Source organism: Penaeus japonicus, unplaced genomic scaffold (assembly GCF_977035675.1).
Source record: "Penaeus japonicus unplaced genomic scaffold, GWHDUDI00000001_assembly GWHDUDI00000030, whole genome shotgun sequence".
Taxonomy (NCBI): Eukaryota; Metazoa; Arthropoda; class Malacostraca; order Decapoda; family Penaeidae; genus Penaeus; species Penaeus japonicus.
The window spans coordinates 2867885-2881381 of NW_028234432.1; the positions used below are offsets into that span (position 1 = coordinate 2867885).

At 51.5% G+C, this 13497-nt stretch overlaps 1 protein-coding gene and 1 long non-coding RNA gene across 13 annotated transcripts in view; one reads left to right on the forward strand and one right to left on the reverse strand.

Annotated features, from left to right (window-relative positions):
* The window catches only part of LOC147468123 (uncharacterized), a 102077-nt gene extending 93053 nt beyond the window's left edge, over positions 1-9024 (reverse strand). The window contains exon 1 of one of the 2 annotated variants that reach the window (XR_015192553.1): positions 8770-9024. This is a non-coding gene — a long non-coding RNA (uncharacterized LOC147468123). Of the gene's footprint in view, positions 1-1722; positions 3310-8769 lie in introns of those variants that run through there. The other variant, XR_015192554.1, reaches the window with a different exon arrangement.
* The window catches only part of cnc (NFE2 like bZIP transcription factor cap-n-collar), a 412613-nt gene that overhangs the window by 207447 nt on the left and 191669 nt on the right, over positions 1-13497 (forward strand). The gene's annotated exons all lie outside the window — the stretch shown is intronic.

The window sequence follows — 13497 nt, forward strand, 5'->3', positions numbered from 1 at the left end:
CAACATCTATCTCATTGTTGCCGAATAACTGTCTCGCGATATCGACCAGCGATATTTTGTTTGGAACGACTTCCTTCGTGGAGCCTTCCAAATTTGGTGGCGGGCCGTGAGTAGGGGGGCCACGTGGGCATAGAGTGGAAGCAGACACCCATCGCCTTGCGAGGCCGGGCCTGCAACACCAAACCCTTAATTCTGGGAGCACCGGCCTGCAACACCACGCGCTGCTCGGCTGCTGATTGAGCGACACGACGGACTGCTGCCGCTGCTGCTGGCGTGGAGAAGTGCCTGGCGCTGTGCACTCTTCCTGCCTGGCGGGAAACCTCTCCTTTGCCTCCCTCTGCCGGGGCATCTTGGGCACCCAGTGAAGGGAGGCGGGGAAGGTGGAAGGAGGGGCCGCGCCAGTGGTGGTGGTGGAGGTGGCGTGGTTCCGCGCTTGCTGCCCCGGCCACACCAGCACCGCTGCAGCGAGGCACTAGTTGAACGAGTGCGCGGATCTAGTTCACTGGCTTCACTTTGTTTCTCGTGGCGTCGGGGTGTGCACTGACGGATTGTGGGAGCCTTCGCGGTCCTGCGGCGCCTGCACAGCTCCCTGCCACGTGGCACTGTGTCCTTCTTCAGCTTGCTCACATTTGTGCTTGTTTGTGCTCGGCACTCCCCCGCCCCTCCCTCCACGTGCGATACCTCCCTTATGTCCCCGAGTGTGTGCCAGCTCCCCTTCCGAGCCCGGGCGTGATCGAAGTGCTATATCGGGTAGCGCAGTGTGTCCAGCGTGCTTCTCAAGTGTTCAGGATGCTGTCCGAGCAGGTGTGGGAACCCCTGCCTTACCAGCCCTCCGACCTGCCTCAGGTAACCCTCCACAGTACCTGCCAGGGGAGCCCCGCCCCCCACACTAACATCTACTAACACCCCCCCCCTCCTGTACAGACACCTTGGCATTATCGACGCACTAACGCTTCCTGGAGTGCTAATCCAGTAGACCGCAAGTTTTATGTACATATCTATATGTCAAGAGGGCACCGGGCTTCTGCACTTTAATTCACAAATCACGAGTTTCCCCCGTAAACTTACTACCGCCAAGCAGGTTCGTTAGTGAGCGTAGTATGGTAAAGGCCCTGCCTGTTGCGGTATTGCAATTGCATCATCTTTCATCTTTGACCGTTATCAGTTGATTAGTGGGGAAGTTGTAAGTCAGGAGGCCCGGTGATTAACCCATTTAAGTTGCTGTTTGTACACATAAAGAAGCGTGCAGTTGTGTGGTTAGCGGTGGAGGAGAGACGCAGCGAAGGAGGAATGAAGGAGACCACGAGAAGGTGAAGGAATGAGAGACGGGAAAGGCGGGTAGGAGCGCGACAGGAGCCCACCCGAGCCACACTACAGTACACACGAGAAAACCAGGAAGGCGGCCACCACCACCTCTCCGTTTCTCCAGAGGCGCGGTGGTGGCAGGTTGTTGACCTCTCAAGGCGCCCTGCCTGCCGTCCCTGCCGCCCACCGTCCCCTGCCACCGCCCTCTGCCGCCGTCCCTGGCACCCGTCTCTCCTAGACGCACTCCTACCTCATTGCAAGTTGTGACGACCTCCCCTGTCTGCCCTGCCCTGCCTCCCTCCCTGCCTTCTAACACTTGACACAAGGTATAGTTTGCATATTTCGCATACGGCAAAAAAAAAAAAATGTTTCACTTTGACTTCATTTACTCCTTCAACGGAAAATGTTAAAACTTACCTCTTGCACGGTGTCCTTGGCTCCTATGTCTTAACCACTTGTATTAAAAGTGACACAATGATGATAAATTGATCTTCCATTCGACAGCTTGTCTGATGTTCATCCCTCATGGAACTTTCGTCATGATCACAAATATAGGTGCAGAGAGGACAGATAGTCAGGTGGCTGTCATGAGTCATAAGGGTTCAAAGCCCTATTTCCAGGCGTTCGACCACCCTCGCTCCAGGGACACACAGCATACGCACTTCACTAAGTCACAACACAGTAATACACGCGCTGTTAATGCTGCAGGCTGTTCACTTGTTCAGAGTATCTGCAGGACATCTCATTGGAGTGCGGCCACTATCCTCACTGCCAAGCACTACCTCCAGCACCTGGTCACCTGGACAAGTTTGGAGCGGTCCGCTGAACGAACCAAATGTTTGCAGGATCAATTATTCTTCTCTTTTTTTTCTCTTTTGAGGCGCTGGTTTCCGCAGTTGTTCGCTGGAATTCCCCATTCCCCACCCGGGATCCTTTTACGCACTAAGTGTTAGCAACGTCGCCACATTGTTGTTTGGCAGCTACAGTTACCGCTGTTGCTGTTTCCATTAACATCACAAGCTCCATCTTTTATTTATTTACTTTTTTTTTGTCCTGACACTTTTTCTCTTCTTTTTCTCTCCTTCCTCAGACAAAACTCGGTTGCCCTCCGTTTCATTTCCACTCATGTTTCCAAACGTCACTTCCGTACGGCTGTTATTTATCTTATTCCTCCTCCCCCTTCCGCTCACTGATCTACCCTCGTCCTTATTGTTTCTGTCCCTCCCTCTTCTCCCTCCCCAATCGCCTTTCTATCCTCTCGCTTTTCCTCCGGCTAGGGATCCAATCGTCTTAGATTATCACCCTTCTTTCAGTATCTGGATGTCTACTACAGGTATCATGGGATCTTGTTTTTTACGCGCTTAAGCAATTGACCCACAAGCGGCGGCCGTATTTTGCAGACCGTTTAGCATAGTGCTGTGTGGTGGTCTCTCCCCCTCTCTTTGTTGGTCTCTTTCCCCTTTTCCATTCTATTCCAAGAGGCCTTCTAATTGCATCATACTCCTCTTTAGCATTTTTGCAATTTTCTGTCACTTTCAGACCACATTGTATCATTGTTAGTTATTACTTTAGATTTATTCATAATGCCAAATGTAAGCTGGTATCTGTTTCCGCAGCGATCAGCGTTTTTTTCCGGCTTGGATCGCGGTCCCCTTGCGTCGTCGCCTTTGGGACGACGTCAGAGTACCTCCGTGCACGGGATGGACCTAGCGTCTCTCTTCGAAAGTTACGTGTCGATGGACAGCGAAAACAATTTCCCCGTCTGGTATCTGAGGGATTTTTACGAGTTGCGGCCACGGAAACTCAGCAACGAAGGGTGTCCGGTCTACTGTTGGTAAAGCCGTGCTTTCGCCTGTCATCCTCTGTACCCCTGCTATGACTTTTAATGGTTCCCAACATTTCGCATCCGTGGCCGGGAGGGAGAGAGAGAGAGAGAGAGAGAGAGAGAGAGAGAGAGAGAGAGAGAGAGAGAGAGAGAGAGAGAGAGAGAGAGAGAGAGAGAGAGAGAGAGAGAGAGAGAGAGAAGAGGAGAGAAGAGGAGAGGAGAGAGAGAGAGAGAGAGAGAGAGGGGAACGGGAGAGAGAGAGAGAGAGAGAGAGAGAGGGGGTAGAGGTGAGAGAGAGGGAGGGGGGTAGAGGTGGAGAGAGAGAGGTAGAGGTGGAGAGAGAGAGGGGGGTAGAGGTGAGAAGGGAGGGGGAGAGGAGAGAGAGAGGGGGAGAGAGGGAGAGAGAGAGAGAGAGAGAGAGGGTAGAGGTGGAGAGAGAGAGGGGGGTAGAGGTGGAGAGAGAGAGAGGGGGGTAGAGGTGGAGAGAGAGAGAGGGGGGTAGAGGTGGAGAGAGAGAGAGAGGGGGGTAGAGGTGGAGAGAGAGAGAGGGGGGTAGAGGTGGAGAGAGAGAGAGGGGGGTAGAGGTGGAGAGAGAGAGAGGGGGGGAGAGGGGGAGAGAGAGAGAGGGGGGGAGAGGGGGAGAGAGAGAGAGGGGGGGAGAGGGGGAGAGAGAGAGGGGGGGGGAGGGGGAGAGAGAGGGTAGAGATGGAGAGAGAGAAGAGGGGGGTAGAGGTGGAGAGAGAGAGGGGGGTAGAGGTGGAGAGAGAGAGAGGGGGTAGAGGTGGAGAGAGAGAGGGGGTAGAGGTGGGAGAGAGAGAGAGGGGGGTAGAGGTGGAGAGTGAGAGGGGGGGGGTAGAGGTGGAGAGAGAGAGAGAGGGGGGTAGAGGTGGAAAGAGAGAGAGGGGGGGTAGAGGTAGAGAGAGAGAGGGGGGGGTAGAGGTGGAGAGAGAGAGAGGGGGGGTAGAGGTGGAGAGAGGTAGAGAGAGAGAGAGAGAGAGAGAGAGAGAGGGAGAGGGAGGGAGGGGGAGGGGGAAGGGGAAGGGGAAGGGGGGAAGGAGGGAGAGAAAGAGGAATAACAGAGAGCGAAAGGGAGGGGAATGCAAAAGCCCAGAGAAGCCGTGTTTTGCACTTCCTCTCGGTGCAGTCGTTGATTTAACGGTTCCAAACACCTGCGGCGACTTGTCTTGTTATTACCGGTGATGGACATGCCGAGGAATGTCCTAGGTCTCCGCTTTCGAGCGCACGTGGGTGCGCGCCCTCACTGTTACCCTCCTCCTGCAGTCTGCTCCTCGGGTTGGGAGGAAGCTGGCAGACGAGGTCTCATTGTCGTCACAGTCACAAAGGCACCTGTGTTGTGTCCGATTATTTCTCTGCATTTATTATTTGTTATTCCCAATATCCTCATGTCGCTATTTGTCCACTCATTTTCTACCTCCGCAATTTTTTCCTCACACTTTCCATTTTTTTCCTCGGTCTGTATTTCCCCCCTTACCCCCGCACACAATCCGAATCCCCCGGTCCTCGCAAAACCGCCGCAGAAAAAAAAAAAACGAAGACGAGCTAAGAATAAGCGAACATAAAACACGGTGGCTGGTTCCTGGGCGTGGAAATCCCCCAAACCAAGTGCTTGTATTATGAGATCTGGTCCAGTTCATCGGAGCCACAAGGAAAGATATTTTATCTCTTAATGCTTTACAATCTTTCATTAATACTATTAATACTGTAGCGTAAGAATGATGGGGAAAAAAGTAGTATAACAGAAAAATATGCTCGAGCCTGAAGGATAGGTGATTAGAGCCTGAAGGATAGTTGTTGTGGGGGAGAGGGTGTTGATCGAGTTGGTCTCGGATGCAGCAGAAGCAGAGGTGGTGGAGGTGTATAAGTAGGTTGTCGTGAAAGTTAGGAGGAGGAGGAGGAGGAATGGGGGGAAGGGGGAAGGGGGATTGTGAGAGTTGCTCGACCATTGTGTAAATGTTAAACTTCCCTAAGAACCCAGAAGCGTCATCAGGTAGATAGGTACCTACCCAGGTCAACACCAACACCTGTAGACACGCCTGAAACAGAGGCGAGAGAAATATGTCTGAGGAACACTTGCAGGGCGGGTAAAGGGCAGTCGGAAGAGCAAAGGACACAAGGTACATGGCATTTCGGAAGGAGACTGAAGCAGGGAATAGGGAACAGAGGGAAGGTCTTTGACCTCCTCCCGGAGTTAGGAGGGAGATTAGGTCCTTTGAAAGGGCGTTCAGATTGACAGAAATTATAGGGTGTCCAAAGACAGTTCGAGGGATTATTATGAAGACTTTAGAGGACTTAAGAAAGAGGGAGAATTGTACATACAGGATATTGAACATATTGATTTACAAAGCATGGCGTCAGAATCTCTTGTAGGAGGGTCAGCAGGATTTTAGAAGCTTCAAGAGTCTTGGAAAATGGCAAAACAAACCTGGAGATTTTGGCGATCCCGGTCAGCTTTAGAGTGAGCTGAGAGCGGGGTTCAAAGGTTCCACAGCAATGGAGGGACTTCAATGAAGTAGATAAGAAACTCGGATCTTTTGAGGCAGAAAGAACTACGGCGTGTAGGATTGTAGAGTGATTCTGAAGGAATAGAAAAATAGTTTTCAAAATCTTTAGAATGAATCACACAAATATGTCTAAAGACTCAGAGAGAGAGAGAGAGAGATCTGGTGAGAAAATGATTATGAATTGGAGGGCTGGACGATGATTGGATGAGACTTAGTGGGTCAAGGCTTAGGACTAGCGTAGTTGTGTTCTGATAGAGGTAGGAACAGGTGTAGATAGATATTTTCCATGATGAAATTCGAACGGATGCTATGAACACCTAAAACTCTGGTGTGAATGTTGTGAGATGATTAGGAGAGTAAGATCAGCTGGCTGTTGTTTCTGTCTGATTGTGTGTGTGTTGCATCTGCCGGACAGAGCCAGGAGTGAGAACACATTTTCTAACGGAGGTGGAATGTTGGTTAGTGTGATGGAGTGCAGGAAATGTTGCTATCAAGAGGGCCAAGCATTCCGCCATTAAAAGATGGAACGCTCTGCGCTGCTGTGGAATTGCATTTGAATTGTGTTTAGAGAAGAGCAAAGTGCACCTCGCAAGCAGGAGAGGTGGGGGGACAGAGCTCGAAGATATGCCGAATGGCAGTTATATCGGATTATTTTCGACTCGTCTTTTAAAGCTAATGTCGTCGAGGAAACGTGCTTTCGAGCTGTCGGCAATATTTTACGGATAGAAAGCTACTTTCTTTAGTTTACTTCGCCCCTGTCTTTTCTTTTCGATCTCGCATCATACGCCCAGATGTGGCTGGAGGGGCTGATGGAGGCAGGGGCGGGAGGCGGAGGGATTTCCGCGGGGGCACAAGCGGGCAAAGACAGGGCGAACGTAAATTCAACCCTCCTGTTAGAGTGTGAACGAGATTTGGGGATTTTCGGAAAGCACAGAAAGGCGGGCGCGTTTAGGAGGGCAAGTAGAGCGGAAACTGGGGAGAATGGAGAATGGAGAATGGCAGAAAGAAAGATGGCACGAGAACGAGCGGAGGATACGGAAGGTAGTTCGGAATAGGTGAAATAGATATGAGAGTAATCGGATGATTAGGCCATTTCAAAGACTGCATAGGTTGAATGAGTGAAGAAGAGTAGACTGAATAGAGATGATTGGAGATATAGAAAAATATGGTAAACGTAGAGGGACATAAAAGACAAGAGTTATAAAAGCGTTTTTCCTCTGTAAAGGAGGAGGAGACTTGGTGAAGTGAGGGGAAAACTGCTGTATGAAAGACTTTGGTGATCTGATGAAGTGATGAACTGTGCATTACAAGAAATAAGTTAGGCAGCGATTGTAAATATACAAGCATACTCAAGGAAAGCGAATGACTGGTTATTTGGTTGACCATTTGAGGGAATTCGGTTGTTACCTCGAGGGCATGAACTTCCCCTCGTCATGCGGATGGAGAGAGAGGGGGGAGGGGGAGAGAGATGCTCTTGCCACAAGAGGTTGAACACTTCCGACATTTTGGACCGAATCGGTTGCAGTTACAGTCAGAAGAGATGGATAATTGATATTGGTCATTTGAAGAAAAAGTTGCATTTTTAAGATATGGTAGCGAAAGCTGGGGGCATTGCAGGAAATAATACAGAAATAGGACATGAGGGAATTCGAAGCATTAATCTGACAAACAGACCGTTCTTGCTGAAAAGAAATAATGATGTCAGAGAGTTTAAGTTAGATTCCTTTTTGAATTTTAGTTCAGACATGGAAGATGGGATTCCAGGGAGAATTGCAAGGAATCGCATAACACTCCTCCGCAACGAGGTTTTTAAGCGAAGCACCTTCTGGAACAGAATACTTTGGTATAAAGTTATCAGTTACTGATAGTCTTTACATGCTAGAGGAATTTTGAGGTTAATTAGAAGGCTAATGAGCTGATTTTGACCCAAGCTCAGATGGTAGGTTATGTTTAAGGAGCATTATCATGTAAAATGTAAATAAAAGCAACATTAAAGGGCATATGACGTAAAGGAGAGGAAGCATTTAGGATTTACCTTTGTAGGAAGGCGAAAAAGTGACTTAGAAAGCTAAGAAGGCTGGAAGGGACGATGCAGATGAGGAGTTGCCAGGATGTAGATGAGTTGTTGCAAGGGAAGAGGAAGGGTCGAATTACACCGAGAGGTATTGTAAGAAGAGGAAGCGCAGATGCGCGCGCGCGCATATGGAAGTGACGCCGGTCTCATTACGTGCACACTTGTCACTATTCAGTACACTCAAACAACCGCCAGCTGGCGCGTGATCGGGAGAGCGTCCCATGGGCGGATACGTAGCTGCAGAAAGCACCGTGGAAAGCTGCGTGGATCAGATGCGAGGCGCACCGGCGACTTGGGCGGAGCGCGAGCGTCAACGTTTTATTTTACAAAGTGAGCGAGTGAGCGAGCAGGGGTGAAGCGGCAGCGCAGACGGCGAGGCAAGCACAACGCACGCACACGACCAGGGCGGCACCTTTAAGACAACTGGGTCCTGTAAGACGGTGCAGCTGAGCACCTCCAGTCATCCCTCCTCAAGAAGCGGAAAATCCCGAGCTCGGTCGACCCTCGGGACGCCCAGCGCACCGAGGAAGTCCCCAGCCTCGGGCCGTGGACACTCCGGCCTTCCCAAGGTCCTGACTAGACGTATCCCTCGAAGAGGCGCCCGGCCCCCTCCTCCTCCCTCCCCCACCCTGCCAGCCACGCCACTGTTACTAGGATCTGGCGGGAAATTTGCAGGGCACGTCTGGCAAGGGGAGTCCCCGGGCCAGCGAGCAGGGCATTGACGTGCGTCCCAGGGTAGACTGAAACATTTTCCTTTTGTATCCGCGCCCCTCATTCATCAGAGGTTGAGCCCACGCCGGTAGAGCACTGATGTCATTAGGGGCACTTTACAGCGAAGAAAGGTTTATCTCTCTCTCCAGGTACACGAAACGTGTTGCTTGATATGAAGGAAGCTATACCTGATGAATATATTGCATGACCAAGTTGTGAGAAAGTGTATGTATGTGCGTGCTTGTGGTGATGCAACACAAGCTGCATGTGTGCGGGAAGACGCGTGGCACCGCAAAGGGCGACAAGACCAAACGTTTGTGGGGACACAGTACCTGACGAGGAAGGACAAGAGGCGTGTGTGTGGCGGCGCAGGTCCTAGCCGACTAACACTCCTCGCCGACAACGACGTGCGAATACACTGCTCTCAGGGTCGAGCCGCGGAAATCCCAGCCAAAGTCGATCCGGACATCCCAAGTTCCCGTGCAAGGCGGCGCTGAGGCGAGGGCGGGGCCGGTCGGGGGAGGGGGCTCTCTCGCGCCCACGTGCACCTGCAGGGGGAGGGGAGCGAGCGCCTCCCTGTGGTGGTGGTGCCGGTGCCCACCACGCACTGCAGGGACACTGCTCACCCGCCCTCCTCTTGATGAGTGCTGGGGGGCAGTGGCACAAGGGCGGCGCTCTGGAAGGTCACGCGAGCGGGGAGGGGTGAGGGGGGAGGGGCGGTGAGTGTGCCGCGCAGGAGCCAGCTGCAGCGCCACCACCGTTGACATCCGGATCTGCGGACGCCCAGGGCCGCCGACGCTACGGCACCGTAACGGAGCAACTCTTATCATCGCCATAAATACACGCGCGCGATCACCACGCATCTGCATAGCAAACACGCTGTTTTACGCCGTCATTGGGACATGAGCCTCGCCATTTCATGTTGCTTTTGGCGCTGTTGTCGTTATCATCATAGTTATCAGTGTTATCAGCATCGCTTATATGATCTTGGCTGATTCATAATCAATGTGAATATCAATATGGGGATAAGGATCTAAAGTATTTTTTTTATTATTACTATTATTGTTGATATTAACTTTTTATTGTTTTGATAATTTCTGCTACTTTCCCGACTACTACTACTTTCCCCAATTATCAGTACTATTACCTTTTTCTTCTTATTATTGCTATTTTTCATTTTCTTTGTCGTCGTCCTCCTCCTCCTCCTCCTCCTCCTCCTCCTCCTCCTCCTACTCTACCTCCTCTTCCTCCACTTCCTTCACTTCCTTCCCCTCTGCCTCCCCCTTCTTCCCCCCCTTCCTCCCTCTTTCTCCTCCTCCTCCTCCTCCTCCTCCTCCTCCTCCTCCTCCTCCTCCTCCTCCTCCTCCTCCTCCTCTTGCTCCTCCTCCTCCTCCTCCTCCTCCTCCTCCTCTTGCTCCTTCTTCTTCTTCTTCTTCTTCTTCTTCTTCTTCTTCTTTTCCTCCTCCTCCTCCTCCTTCTTTTCCTCCTCCTCCTCCTTCTTTTCCTCCTCCTCCTCCTCCCCCTCTCCCTCCTTCTTCTTCTTCTTCTTCTTCTTCTTCTTCTTCTTCTTCTTCTTTTCCTCCCCCTCCTCCATTTCCTTCTTTTCCTCCTTCTCCTCCTCCTCCTCCTCCTCCTCCTTCTCCTCCTCCTTCTCCTCCTCCTCCTCCTCCTCCTCCTCCTCCTCCTCCTCCTCCTCCTCCTCCTCCTCCTCCTCCTCCTCTTCCTCCTCCTTCCCCTTCGTCTTTTCCTCCTCCTCCACCTCCACCTCCACCTCTTCTTCTTCTTCTTCTTCTTTTTCCTCCTCCTCCTTCCCCTCCTCCTTATCCTATCTCTTCTACCCTTTTACTACTACTACTACTACTATTACTACTTCTACTTCTACTTCTACTTCTACTATTATTTATACTCTACTTTTACTACTACTACAACTTCTACTTCTACTACTTTTCCTTCTACTACTACATCTTCTACTACTTCTTCTTCCACTTCCAATTCCACTTCCACTTCCACTTCCTCTACAACCACCACTACCACAACCACCACCACCACCACCACTGTTGCTACTGCTACTCCTAATCCTACTCCTACTCCTACTACACCACCACCACTATTACTATTACTAATACTACTGCTACTACCACAACTGCTATTAGTACTACCACTACTAGTACTACTATAGGATTTTTTTGTGTACTGATTAAGGTTTTAGTTACGATGAGCTTGGTGAGCACGGCACCAGGATAACGCTCAGCAGGCGGGCGCTCTCATGGGCGTGTGCATGTACGCAATTAGTCTCTTGTAGCGTTAGTTGAGATCCCTGAGCTTTTTTCTGCTGATAACCCCCACACCGGATCCTACCAAGGAACTGGCAGGCCCCGGACCGACCCTCGCTGAGGTCAGGATCGGAAAGCACGTGGTTGTCACAGGTGCACATCCTGCCGCTGATTGTTTGTGGTCATTCTTGTTTTTCCTCCTTTGCGCTTTTGCCTTCGAACGGAACCTCCCGCCCTCCCTCCCTTCCTCTCTTTATCTCTCCCTTCCCCCTCTCACCCCTCGCACACCGCTTACCCTCGACCTCCTCTCCTCATCAATCTGGACTTGCCATGCTCTGCATGTCTTCCAACCGAGGGAGCGCCAAGAGATGGCCGGATTGTTGCTATGTATGACGGACAGGCGAGGAAGGCGAGCGGAGGCGACGCGAGGCAGCCCGGCGCGCCATCCGCACATACCGCTACTTTCCGTTGGTCCTTGAACCTTATTTTCGGGATAAAAAACAAGATGAGAAAACCCTGATGTCCGCTACGCAGGCGATGCCGGATGTGGAACACGGAACTGATCCCTACTAGATAATGGAAACACGAGGCTCGGAGGACCCTCCCAGAGGACCCTCCCAGCGCCACCGCCAAGGTTCATTTTTGCGCCGAGCAAAAAATCGTAGCGCCAGTTACATAAGCTTACATCACGTCTACAACAGCCACGAGGCGCGCGCCGGCACACCGCCCTCGCCACACCGCCCTCGCCACGCTGCTCTTGCCGTCGCCGATTCGCCTGATGCCCGACGTCGCCATGTTGCGCCCCGACCGCTTGGGTAAGCCCACGTCTTGCTTGCCAACTAAGACGCACGGCGGTCTGTTTTAAGTGCTACTTCAGCCATTCAACTTGCTACAGCCCTCGCCCCCTTATCGCATGTTAGTGGCTGCGCAGGAGGCCAAAGTTTGCCCGATCGGCTTGTTTTATGTTCTTGTCGTGGCTTGAATCACCCGCTGCTTTCCGTGTGCTTGCTTTGCGAAGGAAGGCAGGTTAGGGAGGGGGCAAGAGGGCGTGCACGCTACTACCTCTTGGTGCTTGATAGGGTGCTTGGAAATAGTTCGGTGTATGTGAGAGTGAGAGTGTGAATGTGAGTGTGAATGTGAGTGTGACCCGTACATAAACGCAAAGCTGTTTTAATATGTTGACAAAGTTCCATGAGCTTTTTTTTGTAAAAATAACAGTATCGTAACAAAGAAAGTAAGTGGAAGTTAGTGGAGAAAGAAGAAAGTGTGACATTTGTGTCCGTGAAATGGCTAGATTTCAATCGAGCGGGAATAACAATTAAAACCAGATAGCTTTCAGGGGTGGAAGAGTAAAGGCATGCCCCCCCCCCCCCCCCGCAATCCAGAAAATCGCTCAAGACACGACACCGCTCCGGCGGATTCAGTAGCCCCCCCACCACAAACATCCATCAGTCGAGCGATCAGTCAATAAATCATTCCCGTACACAGATGGCACAGCGCACCAGTGCCTCCACGAGGGGAACGCCGGGATGGCAGCATCTTGATCCGAGGAACCGCCTCGGTTCCAAACCATGGGGGCACGGGGTCCATTTACTGTGAAACCTGTTTGTGGGTCTACCGGGGGTCGCCCGGGGGTCGCCCGGGGCACTACCTGGCGGTGCGGCGGCTGCGGCGACGGGCATGGGTGTCCACCAAGCAAGGGCGACTTGGGCGGTAATTGGGAGCTGGTTTTGGCGCTAATTACAGGGTGTCATGACATGTGTTGAGGTGGCTAGGTCATTGCAGGTCGGATTCCTCAGGGGCGGGAGTGTGCGGGTGGTACGCGCCCCTGCCCCGACGTCGGCTTTGAGGGCTTCCCAGGGGTGGGCTCGGCAAGGGAGCTGAGGGGAGGCCCTCCGTTGGAAGTCTCTTCTGGGGATATGGCGGGGAGGCGGGTAGTGCTCAACAGTCCCAGCGCTCTGACACATTACTCTCTCTCTCTCTCTCTCTCTCTCTCTCTCTCTCTCTCTCTCTCTCTCTCTCTCTCTCTCTCTCTCTCTCTCTCTCTCTCTCTCTCTCTCTCTCTCTCTCTCCTCTTCTCTCTTTCCCTCTCTCTCTTCTTTTCTCTCTCTTCTCTCTCTCCTCTCTCTCTCTCTCCCTCTTTCTCTATCACTCTTCTCTCTAACTCTCCTCTCCTCTCCCCTCTCTCTCTCTCTCTCTCTCTCTCTCTCTCTCTCTCTCTCTCTCTCTCTCTCTCTCTCTCTCTCTCTCTCCTCTTCTCTCTCTCCCCCTCTCTCCTCCCTCTCTCCCCTCTCTCTTCCTCTGCTCTCTCTCTCTCTCTCTCTCTCTCTCTCTCTCTCTCCTCTCTCTCTCTCTCTCTCTCTCCTCTCTCTCTCTCTCTCTCTCCTCTCTCTCTCTCTCTCTCTCCTCTCTCTCTCTCTCTCTCTCCTCTCTCTCTCTCTCTCTCTCCTCTCTCTCTCTCTCTCTCTCTCTCTCTCTCTCTCTCTCTCTCTCTCTCTCTCTCTCTCTAGCTCTCTCTCTCTACACACACACACATATATACATATATATGTATATATGCATACATATACATATATATACATATATATACATATATATATACATAGACATAGACAGACATAGACATATACATACACACATACATACATACATACATACATACAGACAGACAGACAGACATACATACATACATATACACACATACATACAATATCATTCCCTCCTTCCCTTCTCCCTTTCCTTCCAGTGGGATTGGTATGACAACCAGTTCATACCGTTACCGCGCCT